This window comes from Elephantulus edwardii, unplaced genomic scaffold (genome assembly GCF_000299155.1).
Source record: "Elephantulus edwardii isolate Elephantulus edwardi_28Jun2011 unplaced genomic scaffold, EleEdw1.0 scaffold00001, whole genome shotgun sequence".
Lineage (NCBI taxonomy): Eukaryota > Metazoa > Chordata > Mammalia > Macroscelidea > Macroscelididae > Elephantulus > Elephantulus edwardii.
Genome location: NW_006399751.1, coordinates 7,748,389 through 7,773,108, shown reverse-complemented (window position 1 = coordinate 7,773,108; position 24,720 = coordinate 7,748,389).

Here is a 24,720-nt window from a genome sequence, read left to right as displayed (position 1 = left end):
TCTACCCCCGGCGGAGGCACCCCGGCTCTGACATCCTCGGAGCTGCACCTCATGGCGATCCACCTGAAGAGAGGATCTTTATACCTAGCCGCGTCCTCCGTGGTTTGGGATGGTGAATGGATTTATTGAGTATGCTGAAGTTTATGCTTGGGAAGGAAACTTGATTCATGTTACTTCACAAACTCGAATAAATAAAGCAAAGAGAAAAGATCTGGGTCTTGAGGTGGATTTTCTTCTCCCAGCAGCACCTGGGACTTGGGTGGAATGCAGAATTGCGGGCTCCCCCCATACACACACACATTTCATGGATCAAGATCTGCACTTAACACCTGGCGGGGGTGGGGGGGTCCCAGAAGAGAGAAGAGAGAACTCTTCTGAAGGCCCCTGACAATCTCTGACCACTGTGGGGAAGGCTGGGTTCATTCACCTCCAGGCCATGTGAGCTCCATCAGGATTTGTTTTTACCACACTCCAGAGTGTCCTCTGGAAAGGACTGAATTGTTTCCTCCCACTCCACAAAAGATATGCTGAAGTTCCAAGCCAGGGGGAATAGAAACTTGAAAGATATAATCAGTGAATTCACTGTGAAGCCAAACACCAGCAGGACAGGTCTTAATCCCATCTAAGTGGTCACATATAGAGACACCCTGGTGGGAGTAGTGGAAATGTACGTAAAAAATGCAACCACAGCAAACATAGGAGCCCTGGTGACACAATGATGAGGCACCAAACTGTTAACCAAAAGGTTGATGGTTAAAACCCACAGCAGGTCTGCACATGGCAAGAATGCTGCCGTCTGCTCCTATCAAGATTATAGGCTTAGAAAGACCCTGGAGGGCATTATGCTGAGTGAAATATCTCAGTCCCAAAAGGACAAATACTGCATAGTGCAGCTGTTGTAAAACGGGACTGACATAGGTATTAGGCAAAAAATCAAAATGGAAGTTGAAGCTCAACTCAAAAATCCTATGTCAGGATATTTTCCAAAACCAGAATTCAGAAAACCCTATGTCAGGACATTTTCTGAAACCAAAACTCAGAAAATCCTATGTCAGGACATTCCCTAGAACCAGAACTTAGAAAACCCTATGTATGTCAGGACATTGTTCGGATGCCAGAACTCAGAAATCCTACGTCAGGACATTCCCCAGAACCAGTGTCTCAAGACCAGAAACTTCATGCCCCAATGAGCCACTGCAGTGACCCCATATAAACCTCCTGAGCCCAACCCCCAGTGCCACTCCCCTTGCTGAGTAACCCAATACGCTATAAACTCTGAGAAATGTTTCTACGTCAGCGTGGTTCTTGGCTTTGACCTAAAACCTTTCAATAGGGGTTAGAGGGCGGGGGGAGAGACTGAGAAAGATGGGATAAATTATGTATACTGCATCGAACTAGATGAGAGAGAGAGACTGTTTAAAAGGGATATATGATGAGGTTTTATTGTCATGACAGTGGTCCAGAACGAAGGCTGCACAGTGGAGTTGGACTTGGGGGGAGGGATTGTATAACAATGAAAGAATTTTTCTTTTACTTTTCAAAGAGAAAAAAAGAACTGGAGGGGATGGGTGGGCAGGGAGAAAAGTACAACAATGAATGAATGGAAATCCAAATTCTCTGTAAATCTTCATTAAAATTAATAATAATTAAAAAAGAGGAAAAAAGTTATTTGAAGATGCAAAAGGAGGGAAAAAAGGAAAGAAAGCTCATGGTGCAGTTCTCCTTTGCCCTGAGATGGAATCAACAAGAGTTAAGAGTTTGTTTTAGGGGTGCTTCAATCTAATAGATCAAAGAAATACGAAAAGATCTTCCTGGAGTCTGTAGAGAGAACGTGGCTCTTCCCAAATCCTGCCTCTGGACTTGTAGCTGCTGTTAACAGTGAGACACTGGATTTACAACTTGAAAAGTCAGCCCAGTTGTGGTGTTTTGTTACAGCAGTCCTAAAGGAGGAATACACCTCGATAAATACATGTTGAATAAATGAATTCATGTCCCCAAGACTGCTGTCCCTCATGGTGCAGCTCCTCTCCTGCTTCCGGCATCCTGCTTCCAGCGCTTAAATGTGCTTTCCTATCACCAGGTCCTTCGGAGGGCAGCCTGTGAAGGCCGAGTCCTCGCATGGTAACTTCAGGATCAGCAGAGTTATGTCACAACCATGGTTGCAATATCAACCCAGAAGCAAGCCTCTCTTAGTCCTGTCCAAGGCATTTAAAACCCTTCTCATCAGTATCAAGCACTTCCTGTTTACCATCTGAATCCCATGTAACTCAGAGTCACGACACATCCTGTGTCACACTATTAAGCTTCCCCTATACTGTCATTACCCAGCCTGTGTCGCCTTCCTAACTCGTCCTGACAGAACCACGGCTCAGCCTGCGTGTAACACTACTCACCTTGGACTGTGATCACGTTATCCCTTGTATCTGTGGTACTGAAAGACAAAATAAGGACCCAGGTAGCATAGGGAGTTCACATGTCACATGTCGGACTGCTATCGAAAAGGCCAGTGGTTCGAATGTACCAGCTTGTCTGTAGGCCAGAGAAGAGGCTCCCACTAAAATGCACAGCTCCAGAGTCCTGTTGAAGGGTCACCATGGGTCAACATCAACTTGACAGCGTGGTGTTGGCTTTGTAGGGGGCTAAGCTAGATTCCCTCGCTTCCTCAGCCACACTTCCTCAAGTAGATGAGTCACTTTCAAGTGAGGTTTTGCTTAATTGCCAGACAAAAGGTAAACTAAGCAAAAACCTCACCTGTCATTAGATTCTAGAAGTGGGTTTGGGATGTGAACAGAGGAGCCATACAGGGTAAATTTAACAGTTATTGTTATATGCATTTTAATATCACGCAAGAGCCTCTGGAATCCCAAGGAGAAGAACATGCTAGCTTTTAGCTCCACCTTTTCTAACTCACCACTTAGAGGGAAAGAGGCATCATTGCTTTCCTCTTCCCTATCTGGAATTTGATCTTCTCAGGACATTAAATCAGTGCAGGACTGTGCTCTCCGCAGCTATTGCCCCAGCTAACCTCGTGCAGAGCCCAGCTGCCCACGTGGCCGGGTTTTCTCTGCATTCTGCACCTGCCAAAGTGTAGCTGTTCACGTGCTGCCAACCCACGTATGTCTGTCTCCTCAGAAGGGTTCATTATGCTCCCATTTGCCCTAGACTGAGAGATGTGGTGACCTAATAGGAAGAGGCATGGATTTCAGAGTTAGTTAGGTGCCAATGATTCAGAGCCCTACCCATATCTCTTGGTTGTTGAGTGACTTTACGAAATCCATCTAACATTTTCATATTTCAATTTATTGTGTGTCAAAGTTAGTGAGACTTTCTCAGGACAGGGAAGGGTTCAGAGCTGCTGTACATCGGGTCGCTATGCATCACAAGCGACTCAAACAATAACATCCTATGACAAGTTTGGAAGTAGGCGTGGCATCCACTTCCTAAATAACTTGCCTCCCGAAACTATGAACTTTGATAAATGTCGATAGTTGTAGAGGGGCTTCAAGCCTTTTGTTCATAGGGTTGCTATGAGTCAAGCTCGACTCGAAGGCAATCAACAACAACAACAACAGTGCATCCACTTCCTAAACAACATGCCTCTGGAAACTCTGTGAACTTTGATAAATGTAGATTATTATAGAAAGGCTTCAGGCCTTTTGGTCATTGGGTGGCTATGAGTCATGCACAACTCAACGGCAATCAACAACAACAAAATGGAAATAATAGTATGTACCACCTAGGGTCCTTGCGTAGTTTCAAGAAGTCAACCCATATAAAGAACTTCTAACAAAGATTAGTGTGTAATAAGTACTCCTGTTCCCTCCACCAGACCCTGTCCTAGGTCCCCAAGGAAAGAAATCTTACAGATGAGACAGACTGAAGTAAAAAGAGCTGACAAGAGTCACTTCACTCTTTCTCATCCCAATCTCTCTGTCCAGCCAACACCAGCACAATGTCACACAATAAGCCATTATATATCGATCCTTCTAAAGCCCAGGATGGAAAATGTACTACAGAGAAGGGCTGGGGGATGATAACAGAATTGTTAACCAGAAGGAATCAAGTTCCACCTTTGACGAGCTGTACAACTTTAGGTAACTAACTCCCTTGAGCTTTTTGAGCTATAGTTTCCTCATCTGCAGAATGGGGCGGGGGGGGAACGGGGAAAATCATGCTTTTATCCCCCTACAAGCTAAATTGTTGTTGTTGTTGTTAAGTGGCGTCGAGTCATAGGCGACTCATAGCAACCCTATGAACGAAAGTCCTCAACACTTGTGTGACTTTCATCCTTTCTCCAGGTTCATAGGGTTTCCGGAGGCAAGCTATTTATAGAAGTGGATGCCACTCCTGCTTGCAAGCTTGTTTTAATCAGAGAGCTCCACCAAACACAGTCTGCCATGGGTAACCATTATCGCATTTGACACATCAGTGTCACAGCGTTCATCTTCACAGTAACCACAAGTTACCGTTGTATGGCAGGTGAACACACCAGGGCTGTATAACCTAGAAGAATGTTTGACCAAAAACAATTAAAAACAGACCTGAGGGCCGCAGATTAAAAGCCACTCACATTTGGCTTGGTAGCATCACTTTCCGTCCGCTAGGCCAACTGAGCTCTCTCTGTGTTGATATTATTGTTGTTAAGTGCCATTGAGTCATAGGTGACGCATAGCGACCCTATGAACAAAAGTCCTCAGCACTTGTGTGACTTTCATTCTCTCTCCAGGTTCATAGGGTTTCCGGAGACAAGCTATAGCTAAATTAGACAAATAATTGTGCTGCATTAAATATCCCCCCAGAGTGAGGATTAGTAAGCGGGAGTCTCCTGTCCCTCGTGTCTGTCACAGCGTCAGGGAGCATCAAGGAGGCTGGCGCCACAACCTGCTCCTCCATCACTGACAGCTTCCTGGATGCCCTCAGTGCAGGACTGAGCGCTGGAGCTATTCATTAGCATAAATATCCCACAACAATGTCATGTTAATGCTCCCCAAAGAGCACCTGTTATCTATGCAGCAGATTGGACTGTCTATGACATAAATCATCAAGGAGCACTTCCCAGGTGTAAATGAAGGAACGCCATCCCAACCAACAAGGCAAATATTAAACGAAACAAAAAACAGACAAGGCACGCCAACCTCCCATGCTGGGCCTTTAATAGTTGATCAATTGCAGATCAAGAGCTTTAATTTCTCTTTGGCTTTGGTTTGACAGCAGGAGCTGAGTTTCCTACTCTCTCAGAGATGATTACTTTGGCAAAAAAAAACAAAGATTCCATTTATCAGACCTTTGCCAACAAACACCCTCAAACCTGGCACGCTCTCACAGAGAAATATTCAGATCATACACAGCGCCCTTGTATCTTAGAGCTCAAGATTTCCAGTGAGGCACTGATATCGTGAAACCTCACAAGGTCCCCAAAACTTAACGATCAGAGCCCCATCTCCCACGCTTACTCAACTGGCCCACTACCCAGAGACAAAGTCTTCCAAGGGACAAGTTGCTCTGTCAGTTGCGTCAACCACGCTTCACCCTGTTCTCAACCTCATGGGAACCACCTTCTTGCCAGTCCATGAAAATATTTAAACAAGCTAATCACATTCTGGGGTCCCCTGCCCTCCTGTTACTACACAGCCTAGCTCCCAACACCCCTTCTGGTTCATTTTACTCACCCAAGAGCATTTCTGGCTCAGTCTTTCTAAATGTCTCCAATTACCTCCTACATTGTACCATTTGCGCCCGGTAACGTGGGCTGACAATAGTCCACATTAGCATCTGAGATAGAAACATCTGAGTTGTGACAGACAGATTGACCAGGAATGGAGCAAGCTGACAACCAAACCGGCATGATTCTTCACGTGCATACGCAAACGTGACGCAGTAACCAGGGTAATAGGACAGGTATGCCAAGAGACAGTGAAACTGGCTCAGGACAGAGCAGGGCTCAGAGTGATGGTGTATAGGGTCTCACCGAGTCGTGGGAGACTTGACGGCACACCACAACATCAACACACAAACGCACACTGCCTCCATGTATGGTTGGTATAATAAAGTTCTCAGACCTTGCAAATAATCTTCCTTTTTAAAAGAAGCAAATCATTTGCCAACAGCTTTGAGACAGTGGTTGTGGGGATCTTCGATAAAATATTATAATTTGCCATTTGAACGGTATAGTTGCAAGGGGAGTGTGTGTGTGTGTGTGTGTGTGTGTGTGTGTGTGTGTGTGTGTGTGTATGTTTTAATTCATGCAACACACTTGCTCAATTTTACTGAAGTCATCAAATAGACAGGCTTGAAGGCCCTGTTCCCATTTGGGGCGTTGACTGTCGCAGCTTTAGACCAGAAAGTTTGCCCTTCAGGACACTGGGGAGCTTCATAAAAATGGCCCAGACTTAAGGCCACATTTCCTATCATTGAGCTCAGCTGTCTCTGAGAGCTCAGGACATCTGTGACATCTGCAGCACCGCTAGGACAATTCCCCACATCCCTTTGTAACCTGATGCCTTTGTCATACTGAAGAGCAAGGCCAGGAGGAGAGGCGCTAATTGAAGGCATGTGGCTTCTATTTCTTCTGGGTGGAAACCCAGCTGATGGCGCCCTACCTCGCTGTCACTCAATCAACTCGCATATATTGGCAGCCAACAGAACGCAAGACACAGGGGTTGCTGCAGAAAATGGAAGAAATTGAGGAAACAAATTCTCTACTAGCAACGTGATTCCAAGCAAGGAAACAAGATCAGAGACAAGAACAGCTACTCATTCCAGACACTCAGAAGTAGCGTGCCCAAAACAAATACAGCTCTGTAGTGATGAGCTCCTGACTTTTCTTAATTCAGCCCGAGATGCTGTGGCCTTTATTACCTGTCTACTTATTGCTGGGGAGTTAATTGTGATGGACAACGTCACACATACACAGCACTACACAGGGCGTACACACCCACCTAAGCTAATTTCACTGCCGTGGCCAGAGTCTCTTTTGACCCACCTTCCTTCCAAGCTTCTCTTGAATTGCCACAAAGCATATAGTTTAGTACTTGACACTGCCTTTGAATTAAGGCTGTGAGTTAAGTGGCCGTTTTCCCATCCGTGGGGTCTGGCCCTCCCTCCCTGCAGTGAATCACACCATCTGATGATGATAGTTCGCCTGCTCCTTTCGTCCACACACACTCTGCTTGAAATTTGCCAGCAGGTCCTCAATAAAGAAATAGCCCTGATTGCTCATTAAAAGCAAAAAAGGGAAAGCAATTAAAATACAAAAAGCAGAGCAAAGCGTAACACCAGTGAACGGAGAGTTGAGCTGAACAGGGCTGAGTGGAGAAGCAATTCTAGAAAGGGAAGAAGGACAGAATCGGGTGCCCTAGTCAGCGAGACCACACGTGGGAACAAAGCTGGGGAGCTGGGGGCACAGCCTCCTGGATCTGGGGAGAAGAGCAGCAGCTGGACAGCCAGTGGCCTGGCGCTGAATAGCAGGTAAGTTTTCATTTCATTTCATTTAAATTTGCCTCATTCACTTAAGGGCGCTCTGGTGGTCTCATCTGCAGGGATTTGCACTTCCAACCCAAAGGTCATGGCTCTCTGGCAGCTCAAAGATACGCAGTCTCATCCCGTGCAGTTTACAGCCTTGGAGAATTTACTGAAGGATCAGCAGTCAGTAGGTTCCAATTCAATGGTATTGAATCATTATTTTTTAATTTGAATTAATTGTAAAATATTATTTCCTTTTCTTTCTGGCTTCTTTCTTCTGCAAAGCTCCCATTTGACTAGGAAAGGAGATGTGGCCCATGCAGTCACACTGCTCCCTCCCCAAATGAGGCATAATCCTCTGTTGTTGAAGCATAAACAATACCAATCTGTCAATGTTTCCAACTGTCTGTGATGTTCAAACATATGCCACTGGCGTTTCAAATTACAGTAGAGCTTCCTGACAAAGACCAGGAAGAAAGGCCTGGCGATTGACTTCTGAGATTTAGATGGTGATCACAGACTATTGTTTCCAAGTTGGACTGCATCATCAGGAGGAACTAATTGGCAGAGGAACATCATATCATGGGTGGAAACGTGGGGAAGCAGTGAAGGTCAAAGAGAGCAGTGAAGGTCAAAGACATCTTCGGGGAGATGAGGTGACAGAATATCTCTGACAATGACTGAGTTCAAACATGCCAAAGATGAGTCAGGAGCAGGCACGCTCCCTTCGGGTGCACGTTCTGTTGTCACCATGAGTCAGAGCAGACGCAAAACGATTAACAATCCCTCTGGGATTAGGGAGGATAGAAAGAGAATTGAAGCCTTTGAGCTGTGGTGCTGGAGAAGAGAACTGACTGCTGGGAGAAAAAACAAGTTCATCCTAAAAAGAGGGTTGAGACCAGGCTGCTCTTTGGAGGCAAGGATTCTGAAGCTCTGTCTGACATACTTTGGACATGTTGCAAGGAGGGATCAGAAGACCCTCGATGAGCTGGATTGATTCAGTGACTGGGGTAAATGAGGATTGGGGTGTCAGAGACAATGAGATTGGCACAGGATTGAGCGGGATTTAGGGTTGTTGTACATGTTGTTGTTACGTGCTATTGAGTCGCTTGCGAGTTATAGGGTCACTGTAAGTCACAGGCGACTTGACAACACTTAACAACAACATGTGCTTCAAAACATTTTCCAACAGAGTGAAAAGTAAACCTACTGACTGGAGAAAACACATTTGGTGATACCATTTCAGACAAGGGTCTCATATCAAAAGTTTACAGAATGCTACAGGGCCCTCCACAAGAAAAAGACTGATAATACAGTTACAAAATGGGCAAACGACATGGAAAGGCTTTTAACAGAGGAAGATATTCAGATGGCCAACAGACCCATGAAGAAATGCTCAAAATCACTGGCAATAAGAGAGATGCAAATCAAAACCACAATGGGATACCATCTTACTCCAGGAGCCGTGGCAAAGTTTAACAGGAAGTAATAAATGTTAGAGAGTACGTGGCAAGATAGGAACTCTAATACACTGTTAATGGAATTATAAAATGATACAACCACTCTGGAAGGCAGGTTGGCGTATCCTCAAAAAGCTGAACACAGAAATTTGTTGTTGTTGTTGTTGTTATGTGCCACCGAGTCGCTTGCGACTCATATCAACCCTGTGTACAAGAGCCCTAAATGCCATTCTATCCTGTGCCAACCTCACCATCTCAAACGCACTTATTCCCAATGCTCCAGTCACAGAATCGATCCATCTCATCGAAGGTCTTCCTCTCCTTCACTGCCCCTCCACTCTGCCAAACATGATGTCCCTCTCCAAGGACCAGTCCTTCCTTGCAACATGCCCAAAGTATGTCAGACAAAGCTTCAGAATCCATGACTCCAAGGAGCATTCCGGCTTCACCTTCTCCAGGATGAACCTGTTTGTTCTCCTGGCAGTCCATGGTATATTCAACACTCTTCTCCAGCATGACAGCTCAAAGGCAACAATTCTCTTTCTATCAATCCTATTCACTGTCCAACTCTCTGATGCATAGCACATAATTGTGAAGACTATAGCCCAGATCGGGCGCACCTTAGTCTCCAGTCTGACGTCGTTGCTCTTCAGTACTCTTGAGAGGTCCCTCACAGCTGACATTCCCAGTGCAATTCTTTTCTTGATTTCCTGGCTGCTAATACCAAGAATGTTGATTGTGGAGCCAAGTAAACTAAAACTGTTAACTATCTCAATCTCTTCACCATCCATACTGATGCTGCCAATTAGCCCAGTGGTGAGAATCTTTGTTTTCTTGATTTTGAGCTTTAGTTCATATAGGAGGCTACAGTCCTTGATCTTCTACAGCAAGCGCTTCAGGTCCTCCTCAGTTTCAGCGAGCAGGGTTGTGTCATCTGCATAACGCAGGTTGTTGATGAGTCTTCCACCAATCCTGATGCCACATTCCTCTTCATATAGCCCGGCGTCTCAGATGATCTGTTCAGGGTCTCGGATGATCAGATTGAAAAGGTATGGAGACAGAAAACATCCCTGACGGACCCCCTTCTTGATTTTGAACCATGTAGTGTCTCCTTGCTCTGTTCTGACGACTGCCTCTTGGTCCAAGTACAGGTTTCGCATTAGCACGATCAAATGTTCTGGGATACCCATTCTTCTCAGAGTCAGCCACAGCTTGTTGTGATCCACACAGTCAAAAGCCTTTGCATAGTCAATGAAGCACAGATAGACATTCTTCTGGTATTCTTTGCTTTCTTCCAAGATCCATCTAACATTAGCTATAATATCCCTAGTACCACGACCCCTTCTAAATCCAGCCTGCACATCTGGCAGTTCTCTGTTGACATATTGTTCCAAACTTTTTTGAATCATTTTCAGCAGAATCTTGCTTGCATGTGATATTAATGATATTGTTCGATAATTTCCGCACTCTGTTGGGTCATCTTTCTTTGGAATGGGAAAAAGTATCGATCTTTTCCAGTCAGTGGGCCAGTTGGCTATTCTCCAGATTTCTTGGCACAACTTAGTGAGCACATCCAGGGCAGTGTCTGTTTGTTGAAACATGTCAATTGGTATACCATCAATTCCTGGAGCCTTGTTTTTTGCCAATTCCTTCAGAGCAATTTGAACCGGGCCATTCCAATGCTAGGAATATACCCCAAGAAAATGAGAACTGAGACACAAATGAAGATTTGTACACCAATGTTCACTGCAGCATTATTCACCATCACAAGAACATGGCAACAGCCCAAATGTCCAACCCCAGGCTAATGGATTGAGAAATTGTGGTACATTCGCACAATGGACCATGAGGCAGCATGATTTTGAAAATCACTACCTAACTGGAGAGGGACTGGAGAGTTAATTAGTCTCAAAAAGACAAATACTGGGTAAGACCATTATTTTAGAAATAGAAAGATAACTAGTAAAACGTGTATGTGGATCCAAGAGGGGAAGGGTAGGAGCAGAGGGGTGAGACGGGCAGAGGTGTAATCACAGCGTCATAAAACTTGGTGGGTAAAGAAAGGGTGGAGTCCATAAAGGAATGGGAAAGATCCAGGGTGAAAAATAATGTACATGAACTTCGTAAGCAACCAAGTACAAAATAAAAATTTTCTCTAAAAAAAAAAATACCCCTAACAAACAATTAACAACACCACAGTCCTGAATGTATTCACTTCTGAGCAAGAGGCCCTGCGTTTTTTGCTTTTATCCTGGGTCCTCACAAACAATGCAGCATCAGCAGCCAATCCCAAAGCCATTTCCCAGAATCCCGCATGACGACAGACTCCTGGCCCCCAGCCCCTCCAGGCCCAGCATTCTCTGGGTTCATCTGAAAGAGGATCCATCCAGAATTGATTGCAAATTAACATCAGAATCTCAGAGAGCTTTTCCTGGGAGGCTGTTGGTTTAGCCTCAAGGATTTGCGAGGAAGTTCTTCCCTTCAAATCCTTCTCCTCCTGGGTAGGCAGCAAAAAAAAAAAAGAAAAGAAAGAAAAAAAAAATCCGCCCAGCACCATAGAAGAATTGTACCAGGCAATGAAAATTCATCCTAGGTGTTAATTAGCTCAATATTTATCTCATCTAATATGCAAATTAAGACACTGCGGTCTCATTAGCGTCATCTGTGTTTCCTTTAAGCAAAACTAAATCTCTTGCAAATGCACGAAAAAGGAGGAAAAGAAGAAGACAGGGGAAAAAAACATCAGTATTTCTCTTTGAAGTTAATGAGAGTGTGATTCCACTTTTGTTTTGTTTTGTGGTAGCCAGTTAGGCAAAAGGCATTTTAAACTTGCACAGCATGGCCTGACCTCATGCATCAGGCACCATCACAGCCTTGATGCCTGGGTATGGGCTTCTGCATCTTGGTTTGCCCAACGGGCCAGAGCTCCAAAAACAAGTGGCGAGTTTGCCAATGAGGAGAACAAAGACACGCCGTCTACTCGTACCCACTTGGCAAACAGATGTGGTCTTACCACGACGCTAAGAGAGGGAAAGAGATTCCTTTTCTTAATGCCCTGAATCTTAACAACGAGAAAATGTTTCTCAAATCGAAAAGCAGCCAGCAGATTCCAGCTCTAAATGCCAGCTCCTTCCTATTTCCTGTATTAAGAGTTTATTTAGAATTTCTTCCAACAGCAGCAACGTGGTCACTGAGGGCTCACACTGCGTTCCCAGCAGTGTGCTCAGGGTGCTGGGCCCACAACAATGTGGCACGGCGAAGACTTCGGGGGCGACCCAAAGGTGAGCCTAGGGGGTCTCAGCACACTGCTGGAAGGTCACAAAGACAGGCGCTAATCTTCATAATAACTCAGCAAGCCGTGATTTCTCCTCCCTTCCAGATGATGAAATGCTAGTTCAGGATGGAAGGGTCATTTGCCCAAGGTCAGACAGCTAAAACTTTGTCAGGATGGAGTGCCTGGATGCAAAGACCACGGCAGGCAGAGGGACAGGGCACTGGGATACCTCGTTAAAGCCACATCTCCACCATGGCAGGGTGGGAGGGCTCCCACCTCCTGTCCACCCTGAAGACCCTGCGTGTTGTGGCTCCAGCTCCCCAGGGCACAGGGCACAGGGTCCTGGGTGCCCCTGGCTCCCCTCCCTCTCTGAATGGTGACAAGATGTTTGCTTCCCAGCTTGTGAACACAGCCTGCTCTCTGGGGAGGACAGGACCTGGGGCCTAGAAGCTGACAGCCTGTGAAGAAGGCAGATGGAGGCTGATTTCCTTTCTATGCATCACAAAGGAGGTGGCCCGGCGCAGCTCCCTGCTAGGAGCAGGCTGAAGGGGGCAGACCATGGGAGTCAGCGGAGTGGCTTGTGTCTCAGAGAGGAGGCAGGAGAAAGGGATCAGGAGCCCTGGGTCCCTCAGTGCAAGTGCCAGGTGCCCTCAGAGCGACTTTGTCCAATCCTTGGCTTCCACACCAGTGAGCTCAGCTTTGCCTCCAGCCAGGCATCAAGAGAAGGAACAAAGATGGCCAGGCAGTGGTGTCTCCACAGCCAGTGAGGACATGTGGTAATCACAAAGCCGCAAGCACCAAAGTTCCAACTCCTGGAGACATCTGTCATTATCCTCAGCTGCTGTGGAGTCTGTCCAGAGCTCTTGGTATACAGTGGAACAAAGCGCTGCCCCCCTGGGTCGGCCTCCCAGCCTTCACCCTGCTTTCCAGAAGGTGCTTTTCCATTGCGTCACTGCCTGAGTCCACCAAACCCAACCCACTGATGCCCATTCCAACTCAGGGGGACCCTCCCTCCAGCTTGAGTTCCTGTAGACTTTAATGGGAGCAAATGGTCTCATCATTCCTTCATGTAGCAGCTAGTGGCTTCGAACTTGCAGACTTTGCAGTTAGCAGCCCAGCACCTAACCTATTACACCACCAGGGCTCCTGTCTGAATCCCAGGCAGAAATAAAGATGCCCATTTGACAGATAGAAAGGTTAAAGCTACAAAGACCAACAACCTGCTTCAGCAGGAGAGCTAAGATGATCCTAACCTAGGAAAAGAAGCCATCTCTGGAGTGTCCCCTCTATTCCCGTGTCCAGACTGGGGTGGCCACTTCTGCCTTCTGCCTGGATTATCACCCATCCTTGTGAGGCAAGAATTGTCTCTACCTCAGAGATGGAGCGGCCGAGAGTGTACGCATCAAGAAAAGCATTGAGGGAGCTCTGGTGGCCTAGTGGCAAAACGCTGCACTGCAATCCCAGAAGTACAAGGTTCAAATCCACCAGATGCTCTGCTGGAGAAGGAGGGGGCAATCTCCTCCTGTACCAGTCAGATCTGATTTGACGGTACACGTAAAAATAATACAATTGAAAAAAAAAAAAAGAAAAGCATTGAATCTGTTGCAAGGAGTTGAAACAGTGACCAAAGCTGTAGAAAATGTGAGCGAGCCGAGGAGAGAAGAATGGTGTGGAGGAGGGTGTCTGTCTGTGGGCAGGGAGACCCCCAGAGAAAGTAAACGGAAAGACAAGGAGGCCAGGACCTGCGCTTAAAGGGAACTGTCACCCACCCCTCTTAACATGCCCCAGGGACAGAGCAGGAACCAGCGTAGAGGTGGGAGGGGAACACAGAAGCTCCGTCCAGAGTCTCCCGAGCCACAGAGGAAAGGGAGACTTCTGCACTTGCTAACAAGGACTGGAATGGCGTGCAAAGCCTAATGTCACGTGGAGTCAGTGTCTTTCTCCTGTCTGCACGGCTGGTGATTGATAATCTGCCTCGCATCTTTCTCCACCCAATAAATCTCTTAACATACACTTGCCTTCAGAGTGGTTGCTTCGGGTTTCTTTAAATTCTATAATATTTGAGACATAATGCAATATGCATTAGGTGTGTGAAAGATATAAAGTGTATTAGTCCAACCAGTGCCCGAGGGCCCACCGCACTGCCGGGGAAGTGAAATGTCCCTGATGTGCCCGGGCCCTGAGGGCTGCTCGAGGTCCATCTCTGCCTTTCCTGACCAGGAGCCACTCTGCCCTAAACTGTGCACTCACCAGCCCCTTACAGGTACACCTTCCCTCTGCACACCCACTACCTGGCTGGAAGTGCGCCTCGCTGTGCTAGCTCACCTGCTGCTATCATGCTAGAAGCTCTGCTGCTGATGTTGCAAACCTTGTGGGACTGTCCGTGGTGGAGGGGTCCAGCAGAGCTTACACACGGAGACAGAGACTAGGAAGAAAGGCTTGGCGGACCACGTCAGAAAATCAGCGAACGAAAACCCAAAGACTCACAACAGGATATCATCTAATATGCCGGAGGATGAGCCCCTGAGTTGGAAGGCACTCAAAATACACAACCACAAATGTGAACACGATGTAGCAAAGTCAATCAAAGTTTCCTTTGAGTACACAGAGGTTCATCACAAGCTGTAATGGACTAGATGACCACTAATAACAACTTCTTACCTATTCTGATATATTCTGGTGGCCCAGTGGTAAGAAACTGCACTGTAATCCCAGAGGCACGTGGCTTGAGTCCACCAGCTGCTCCATGGGAGAAGGATAGGCAATCTCTTCCCATGTGATTTAAGAGCCTCTGAAAACCCGCTGGAGGGTCAGCGATGGGTTAGTTCTGACTCGATGGTATGCAACAACAACAACATTGTTGTTCAGTAGCGTGGAATTAACAGACTCATAGTAACACAGACAACAGAAAAACTCTACTCAATTCCATGCCGTCTTCACAATCTTACAAGTCATTGGCATGTTATCATTAGGTGCTACTCAGTCGAGTATGACTCCCAATGACCTTGTGAACATCAGACCTGAGCCTGGCCTTAGCCTGTGCCATCGTGTCATCTCTACACTAGAGCCCCTTGTGACAGTGGCTGTGTCAATCCATCTCATTGAGGGTCTTCCCCTCCTTCATCGACCCTCCATTTGTCTGAAAATGATGCCTTTCTCCAAGGACTCCTTAAAACATACCCAAACTATGTGAGGTGAAATTTCACCATCCTTCCCTCTAAGGAACATTATGGTTTCACTCTCTCTAGGATATATCTGTTGGTTCTTTCTGTGGCCCATGGACTATTTAGTGATCTTTTCCAGCACCACAGCTCAAAGACATCAATTCCTCTCTGTAGTCTTTATTCACTATCCAACTCTCAAATGCATAGCAAGTAATAGGGAAGACTATGGCTTGAATCAGGGGCACCTTAGTCTTTAAACTGACATTCTTGATCCTCAGCACTTTGGAGAGATCCCTGGCTGCAGCGTTTACCAATGCAACACGTCTTTTGATTTCCTGACTGCTAGTACCAAGGTTGCTGATTGTGAATCCAAGTCAGATTAAGTCGTTGACAGTTTCTGTCTTTTCTCTATCATAATGTTGCCCATTGGCCCAGTGGTAAGGTTTTTTGTTTTCTTGATGTTGAGATGTAGTCCATACTGAAGGTTTCAGTCCTGCTCACTTCCAGCAAGTGAGGTGGTGTCGTCTGCACTGACATACATGCACACGGTCCTGGGTGTGTGTGTGTGTGTGTGTGTGTGTGTTCTATATTGTTTCCTTTTGCCTAGTTTTTGACCTTTATGAAAATGACATCATATTATACATGGTCTCATGCATCCTATTTTGCACATTATCCCCTACTTTTCTTTCCCGAGTTTCTCAGTGATGTCAAGAAAAACAGAATCAGACCACTAACAATATAGTCTATACACCTCCTTTCAACGGGTGCTTCATGAGAATAATAGTATTGCAAGGAGGAGTCGCAGACTGTATTAAAGCTTCTAATCCACTTGTAGATCACATCAGTTCACTAATGCCTCCAGTTCACAGACAGGAATGACAAGCCTGGAGCATGTCAATAACGCAGTGTCTCAGTGGGTGCTCTGTGGAGGGAGGCTGTGGCCCCGAGACTGTGTCACCGCACTGGTGGCAGGTGGGTACCAGTGCACAATTCTGGGGACACTTGCTTGCAGTGATGGGGTCAGTAGCCTCCAGCCTGTGACTGGATGTCCCTGACAAACATTCCCAAATCTCTTCACTTTGTACCCCAAGGGTGGCTGCTACTCAAGCCGCTGTGAGGCCTAAATGTCAGCCGTTGGCGGGTTCCACCCTGCTGGTGTCCTGCCTGAGTCTTACTGGTTTTATTTCCTGTTATCCCATTTGTGACAGCGAGTCTACTCAAAATTCCTTTCAACTCAGATGTCCTCCCCATGCAATATCATCCTTGAAAAATCACATTTCACATTACCGTGAAGGCATCACGCCTGTTTTATTGTCCCCAGCACCCGGGAAGAGATGGAATCGCTGAGTGATACCACAGTTTGCAAGGGGACAGCAAGCACTCTAAATGAGATTCTGGCTGTTAACCGGTTATTGCACGGCCCTGCTCATCCGAGCTGGAGGGGCAGCGGGTTGGGAGAGGAGGGACGGAAACTGTGTTCACTGTTGAGGGACACCAGGCCACACTGGGAGGGATGGTTTTTACAAAGATTACCCAGTTTCGTCTTCACCGCAGGCCCCGCAGCACTGGGAGGCAGTGATTTTGGATGACCATTTCACAGAGGAGCAAACTGATGCTCCTAGAAGCAAAAGACATGCCAAAGGCTGCCAACTGGCCAGCCTGCTGCCTGCAAGTCAGACTACTCCGCTGCGGGCGCCTTGCTCTCCCAGCATCCCAGCCTGATGATTCACACTTTGCTCAGAGCAAGTGCGTGTTCAAGTTCATCATCTACTGAGTGTGAGGCTTGCAGCTGTATGTGGAATTCTGAGTTGGGAGGCTTGCCAAGAGAGCAGAGCACAACCTCCAAAATGTGGAGGAGGCCCCGCGGACAACCTCACACTGGCCCCCGTTTTATTGATACGAAGAATGAGGACCAAATTGGTGAAGCATGGAAACCATATAGTTTTTCCCACTATAAATACCTTGTGTGTTTGTTGTGCATTTGTTAGAAGTGATGGATCAGTATTGACGGAGCATTATTCATTCAGATCCCTAGTTTATATCAGCATTCACTCTTTCTGTTGAATAGTTCCATTCATTCCTTCTCATTCTCTCATTGCTACTGAGTCAGAAACAAGTCATAGATGACCCACCAACACATTATCAGAGACAGTAAGTTGCATTGAAGGAGACGGTTCATTTTTCTCCAAGGAACAGCTGGTAGATCCGAACCCAGGGCCTGTGGGTTGGCAGTACAATTCCCTATCCATTAGGCTACCAAAGGTTTTGATCAATGTGCACTATCGTTTAGCCACCATTTTAATATCAGACGTACCATCCGTAATCTCTGTGTGCTGCACTTATCCTTCCTCCCACCTGGATCCCCAGTCCTGGGCAGCCACTGACCTTCCTAGAATCTGTATAGTTTTGCCTCGTTTCAAAATGCCACATGGTTGGAATCATATAGTGCGTCACGTTTTCAAACTGGTTTCTTTCACTTAGTCATAAGGAACCGTTTACGTTTCCTCCTTGGCTTTGTGGCTTGATAGCTCTTTTCACAGAATCGTGTGCCGCAGGCTGCATCACGGTTAATCCACTGCAGGACTGCAATTATTCAAGATGCCATTGTCATCCAAAGTGTTGCCAATAGCTCAGACACAGGTGTTCCTGTTAAGTGAGCATGAGAGAAGTCATGGGTGCCGTTCTTGGGAGACATCTGTCATTGATCTTTGCATACAAACTCTGTATCTGTGCATCACAACTGCACTTTCAGCCTCTAGCCCACGCTTATATGATGCTGGCTGGAGTCACCTGAGAGACAAATGCGGCCTTGAAACAGTCGTCCCAAGTCTCAGTTCACAAGAGGTACTGCAAGCATTCGCAGCCCATTGCCTCTGTCATTGTCCCTACCCCAAACTCAGATCCCTCCAAAATCTGCTCACAAGGAATAAGGCAGCAAAGGAGGAGGTCAACAGCGGCCAGGACTTCTGAAGCTGCTGCTGGCTGTTCCTCAGACTCACCTGTGCTTCCACAATTCACCACCAGGCCTCCAAGCAGAGCCTTGACCCCTCCTCGCTCCAGGGCCAGCTGCCAGGTCCAGAAGGGCTGCATCTGTCCTCTCAGGAGGCACCTCCAAAGACCCTTTCTAGAAGGATTGCCCTCAATTGCCCCCTTGCCCTCTTCTGTTCACCACAAACTTTATTTAGGGCCTTAATACTGAGAGGTCCTGGCCCAGCACCTGCTACGAGTAATATTCTGTGTGTCCCCCGTGAGCCAATACTGAAAGAGGCAATGGCCCCAGAGAAAGGCCAAGCATTGAGGCCCCTTCTGGAAGCATTTCTGTGACTTATGTGGTTTATTTAGGGCCTAGGAGAGCTGTCCCTGAAGAGAGGGGCTGGGCTTCCTATTGGCCGGAAGTTCTACTCAGTAATGTGCCCACAGTCTTGCTGGGAAGAAGCTGGAGAGCTACAAGATAACTGTTGTAGAAGGTGTGGATCAGAGAGGATTGACTAGAATCAAACTCTCTCTTTGTCTCTCTCTCTCAAACACAGAGAGAGAGAGAGAGATGCCCAGACCCCAATCCCTAGAATCTGGGAATGTAGTGTTTCTTAGGAAAAGAAATACAGATAAAATTATAATCACAAGCCCCTGTTGACCAGACTCAAGCAGATGGAGAGAGCTTAGCAAAATCAGTTTGGTTGAGCAAAGGTTGCACAGGTTAATCATAGAGTTTGAAGTGCAGGGGGAAGGAGAGGTCTTCGTTTATATCAAAGGATGCAGGATGTCTCAGATCCTGAGGTAGTGAATGTTGTTGTTTTTGTTGTTAGCTAGTACGGAGCCTGCTCTCAACTCATGGCGACGCCCACGCAAAACAAGATGAAACGCCGTTCAGTTCTGCGCCAGCCTCACACGAGTCTATAGATCAGTCTCTCCAGAGGGTTTCCATTGATTAATTTGCAGAATTAGATCATCAGGACTTTATCCCTCATCTTCTTGTCTGGAGGAATCACCACGACAGCAGGTCACAAGCCTGCTCTGACGGACAGGAGGTGACTGACCACAGGGTGCACTGGCCGGGCAGCTGAGTCAAGTCTCCCGCGTAGAAAGCACAAGTTCCACCCCTGAACCACAACTGTGAACTGTTGAGCACAAGACACAGAACCCCCCACCCCATCTCCCAAGCTTGCTTGAATATAGATCTTTTTATTCCTTCCAGCAGAGCCTCTCCTAGGACCAAGAACTGGGTAGACAACACTTGGAGAAACCAGTTTATGTATGACTACCAAATCTAGCTAAAATCTATCTGTCCATCAAAACACCCCCAGTACATATGGAGAGCTGATGGCATGTGCGGTTTGGGAAAGGCTGAGCATAAAGTCTCAGCAAAGGCTCGGATGACTTCGCGCCTCACCAGGGCCAGGCTCATTGATAGACGGTTACACAGGTAGTGCTGGGGGACTAGAGAAGTGGTAACAGGAGCTCAGAAGAGAGATGGATATTCAGGCAAGGCTGAGCTTTGAAGGATAAAGGTGTGTTCTTCTGGGGCGGGGGGAGAAATAGTAAGGGAAGAAACATTATCCTTTTATATCTGAATGGTGATACATTTGAGGCTTGGTTTACGAAGAATATGGCAAGGTGAACCATATCTAACAGGTAATAGTTTTTCCTTTATGCTTCTAACCCAAAGGCAGGTAGTTTGAGCCCACCAACTGCTCTGCAGGAGGAAGAAGGGGTGCCTCCTCCCTGGTGATTCACAGTCACTGAAAACCCCATGGGGGGGGGTCAGCTGTGAGTCGGCTCTGACACAACCGCACAGGACAGCAACAGTGCCAACAACTTTTCCATCTTTTCCAATATTCTCAATAAAGCATTTTAGTATTGTTTTTAATGAGAGACAAGTTTAGGTATAAATTGAAAATTCAGAGCCCTTACTGACTTCTCAATATATACATTATAGCACACTATGTATAGGTATGCCTGATACAGGCCATGGTCTTTGCTATCACTTGTTATGCATCAGAGAGCTGGACAGTGACTAGGGATGATAGAAGGAGAGTTGATGCTTTTGAGCTGTGGTGCTGGAGAAGACTATTGAATATACCATGAACTGCTAGGAGAACAAACAAGTTTGTCCTGAAGTGGGTGAAGCCAGGCTGCTCCTTGGAGACAAGGATTCTGAAGTTCTGTCTGACATACTTTGGGCATGTTGCAAGGAGGGGTCAGTCCTTGGAGAAGGATGTCATGTTTGGGAGGGTGGAGGGTTTGGAAATCACAGTATCCATGACCTCCAGCTCCAGTGGTTATTGCAAAGAAAGCAGAGGTGAAGGCAGACACACCAACAAACCCCGCACAGAGCTTGGCACATGCCAGTCACCCCCTTAAATATTAGTGAGAAGCAGAAGCCTGAGCCCAGAGAGCCTTGTGCCGCTTTCCTCCTGAGCTGATGGCTTCCAGAAGCAGCTGCCCTGTGAAAATTCAGAATGAGATTTCCACTCCTTGGCTCTAGATCTTGGGCCTCTGAAAGTAAACACCTGGGGAGGAGACACTTGTCGCACCTCGGCAAGGACATTAACAGCCAGCGCACAGGCTCTCGGGCTGCCAGCAGCCAGAGCGCTTGTTTGATGGCAGTGCCAAGAGAAATCTCTCTGCCCAGGGGCCGTGTTGGAACTGGGAGAAGGAAGGCGGGACCCAGGAGGGTTCACACCAGCACAGGCAAGAGCTCGCTCTCTTCTTCATGGACTCTCCCCCAAGCCCTTCACCAGCCAAGCTTCGGAGAGCTCCTCCTGGGTGTTCATCATGGTCAAATTACTCATTTACAAAAACGCTGTTGCAGATGGGCAAGTACCCATGGAACCGTGCCAGGGCCTCTTTGGGGCAGATCCTGCTGCTTGGCATAATGAAACCCTTATTACTGCCGCACTGAGGGGGGCCGGGCTTGCCAGAGGCCTGTTTTTAATGAACTTTACCATCCAGAGTTGGCAGAAAGAACGTGAGTCAGATTTTGCCAATCAATTGGAATTGATTGCTTCTCGAAAGCCAGGCCTCAGCTTGCAGGAAACATAACACAAACACACCCATTTGATCTCTTAGAAGAAAAAAAGAGTTCTTTGCAGGTTGAAATAATAATGGATCAATCTTTCTGAAATCCCCAGGAAATGTTTCCAGGGCAAAGAAATGGTGCTTCTGGGTATAGAATAGGCTTTGGGGGCGGGGAGGGGGGGGGGCCTCAGATTTCAGATAATTCCTAGAGTTCTTTCCATTTGGTTTTTTTTGGGGGGGGGAGTTTCTCACCCATATATCTACCCACGCATACAGCTATCCAGCCATTCTTCCTCCCATCTATTTATCCATCTGTCCATCCATCCATCCATCCATCCACCCCTCTAGTAATCCACAATTTGTCCATCTAGCTACCTACCTACCCAGTCATCCTTCCATCCATCCATCCATCCATCCATCCATCCATCCATCCATCCACCCATTCGTCGTAAAGTCAGTTTTCCAAACTTATCCATCCATTAACCCATCTATCCACTCATCCACCCATCCATCCATCCACCCCCCACCCACCTATCTATCCACCTCTCCATCCATCTATCCACTCATCCACCCATCCATCCATCCACCCCCCACCCACCTATCTATCCACCTCTCCATCCATCTATCCACTCATCCGCCTATCTTTCCATCCATCCATCCACCCATCCATCCACCCACCCAACAGAAGTCCCCAGCACCTACTGAGAGCTGACAGTGTGTGAGATCTGATGCAAGGCTGGAGAACCTCAGAGACAGCCTTGTCCCTTGACAAGATCAGGATCAATGACAGATGGTTGCATAAGCCGTCCTCGGGAAACAGAGACGTGGTCACCGGGACTCAGAAGAGGGATAATCAGGCTAGGTTGGGTCCAGAAGGATGAAGGTAGCTCTCTTGAGGAGGGAGGAAACAGTAAAGAAAGAAATACTCTTTTTTCTTTGGTAAGCCTTCATGTTGGACCTGGAATATTTCCTGCTGCCTCCCACGACACTCAAACCTTCACTAGGTTTGAAAGTCTGACTCATCCTTCATTCTCAACTGGAGCGAGCATTTACTCAGGGAAGCTTCTGACTTGTTGGCCATCCCTCCCCTGGGGCTCACAAGATCTTGCCTGTCCCCTGTCAAAGCTTTCATCTCCTCCCTTCACCAGTCCTAATTTACCTCTGCGGTTTTTCCTCAGGAAACGTGAACCCTGCGATGAGATGGGCCAAGTGTAGTTTACTCTCCACTATTATAAGGATGTTAGGACAGCAGCGAGCACAACCCCAGGCACGTGGAAGATAGTCAGCAAATGTTTATTGACCATGAAGCGGGAGAAAGAATAAGACCCAAAACATGAAGTTCTTCTGAAATAAGACAGGACACCTGGGGGCCAGAAAAGTAACATCCCCAGAGGCCGCTTGTTGAATGGTTCACTCTTTAGAGCCCCACTTGGCCAGTGGGAGCAATGGGTCAATGTAGGTGGAGTCCTGTAGAAAGTGAGGCCTGCACACAGAAGGGGGGCTATGCCCACAGAGGTCAAGGGCATCGCTAACATCAAGCCCAAGCATCTCACCTTCTTGCCATGCTGTCCCTTTCAGCAGGGCCCCTTGTTGATCCCTGGAGGAGAAGGGCAGTTCACCAACACTTCCAGGACAAGACAATGTCAGAGAGATGGGTTGGGATAAGTGGCCAGACCCAGAGAGGAGGCTGTCCATCAGGGTAGAGCCTGATGATCAGGGAGGACTCGCCTGAGCACTCAGAGGTCACAGCAAGCTAGGCCTGAACTAGGGAGAGCGGTGGACTCAGACGGGGAAGACATGGGAGGCAGGAAAGTCGTGAAGCAGGGTGGACTGGGAACTGACGGAAGAGAGTGTCAGAGCGAGGCAAGACCAAAGACAGGGCAACAGCAGGAAAGGGGAGTGCGAGCGGGCAGAGGAACAGACAGAGAGGTGGGAAGAGCAAGAGAAACTCAAAAGCAAATGGATTCATGTGAGACGAATGAATAACAATGAGATGGCAGAGAGAAGCAGCCCTGGGACTGGACAAAAAGAGAAAACACAGGGCATGGGCTGGTCTGGGAATGCCAGGTGGCTAAGAATTTCACAGCTAGCAGGCCATGCCCAGGATCCTCTGCAGCCTGGACATGCCAGTCCTCTTGCTCCAGCCGGGACCACCAGCAGCTTAGGCAAGTCCACTGTGAGGGAATTCTCCTAAATACTGAAGAGCAATGATGTCACTCTGAAGACTAAGGAGTGCCTGATTCAGGCCATGGTCTTTCCAATCACTTGCTATGCATCTGAGAGCTTGACAATGAATAAAACTGATAGAATTGATGCCTCTGAGTTGTGGTATTGAAGAAGAATACGGAATATCCCAGGAACAGCCAAAGGAACTAACAGATATGTCTTGGGGAAAGGGAAGTCAGAGTGCTTCTTGGAGGCAAGGATGGAAACTCTTGAGTGAGATGTTTGGTAAGAAGACGTGTATCATCAAAGAACACTCATGCTCTTTCCCCACCGCCTCGTTCCTGTGGCCCCAAGTGTCGCTGCTGTGGTCCTCTAGGACCCATTCTCACGGCTCCTCCAAGAGACCTCTGATGGCAGGAATAAGGAGCTGAGGGTCATGGGGGACCGACCCTGCAGAGCCTGGCCCTGTTCCTGCTTTCCTCGCTTCTCCACTGGACTAACCGTGCCCTCCACAGCTGGCTTCAGAGCGCCCGCTGGTCCACAGCCTTCCCTACAGAGCGCGTAGCACTATCCCAAGCAGGAGCGTTAGACTTACTTATTGTTCATCTTCTGAATTACTCTTTCCCTACGCCAGGAGAGCCTGCCATCGTCCTCACTTCTATTAACCTATAGATATCTATCCAATGCCCCCCCCCAGAGCCTTCAGAAGAGACCTGCTTCAATTAATTCATTTCTTAATGAGATAATTGGCAGCTAACATTGCAAGGGACCTGTGAGATTTTCTAATCCATCCAGAAAGTCTATCGCCTGGGACACCAGGCCCACAGAAGCAAGGATTAAAAATGACAGTCACCCAAGTCAACAGAGACTTTGAGACTTGAACTTAGTTCTTCCTATTCCCAAGCCAAGAGTTTGTGTGAGGTAACCATCATTTGCTGATTAACTTGTAGGGACGCTGAGCAGAGTTTGGGGCTACGTCTGGTGGTTGTGCCTTCCCAGATTTCCTCCACTTTTCCTGGTACCTGAGGCCCATTCATCAGTTGGATAACACTCTTTTTCTCACTCCAGGTCATCCTGGGGGAACTGTCCCTGAGAATATTAAAGTGAGGGGTGGCAGGGACACATTATCGCCTCTCTACACAGCAATCTATCGATGGAAACGTGGTCTGACGTGCCA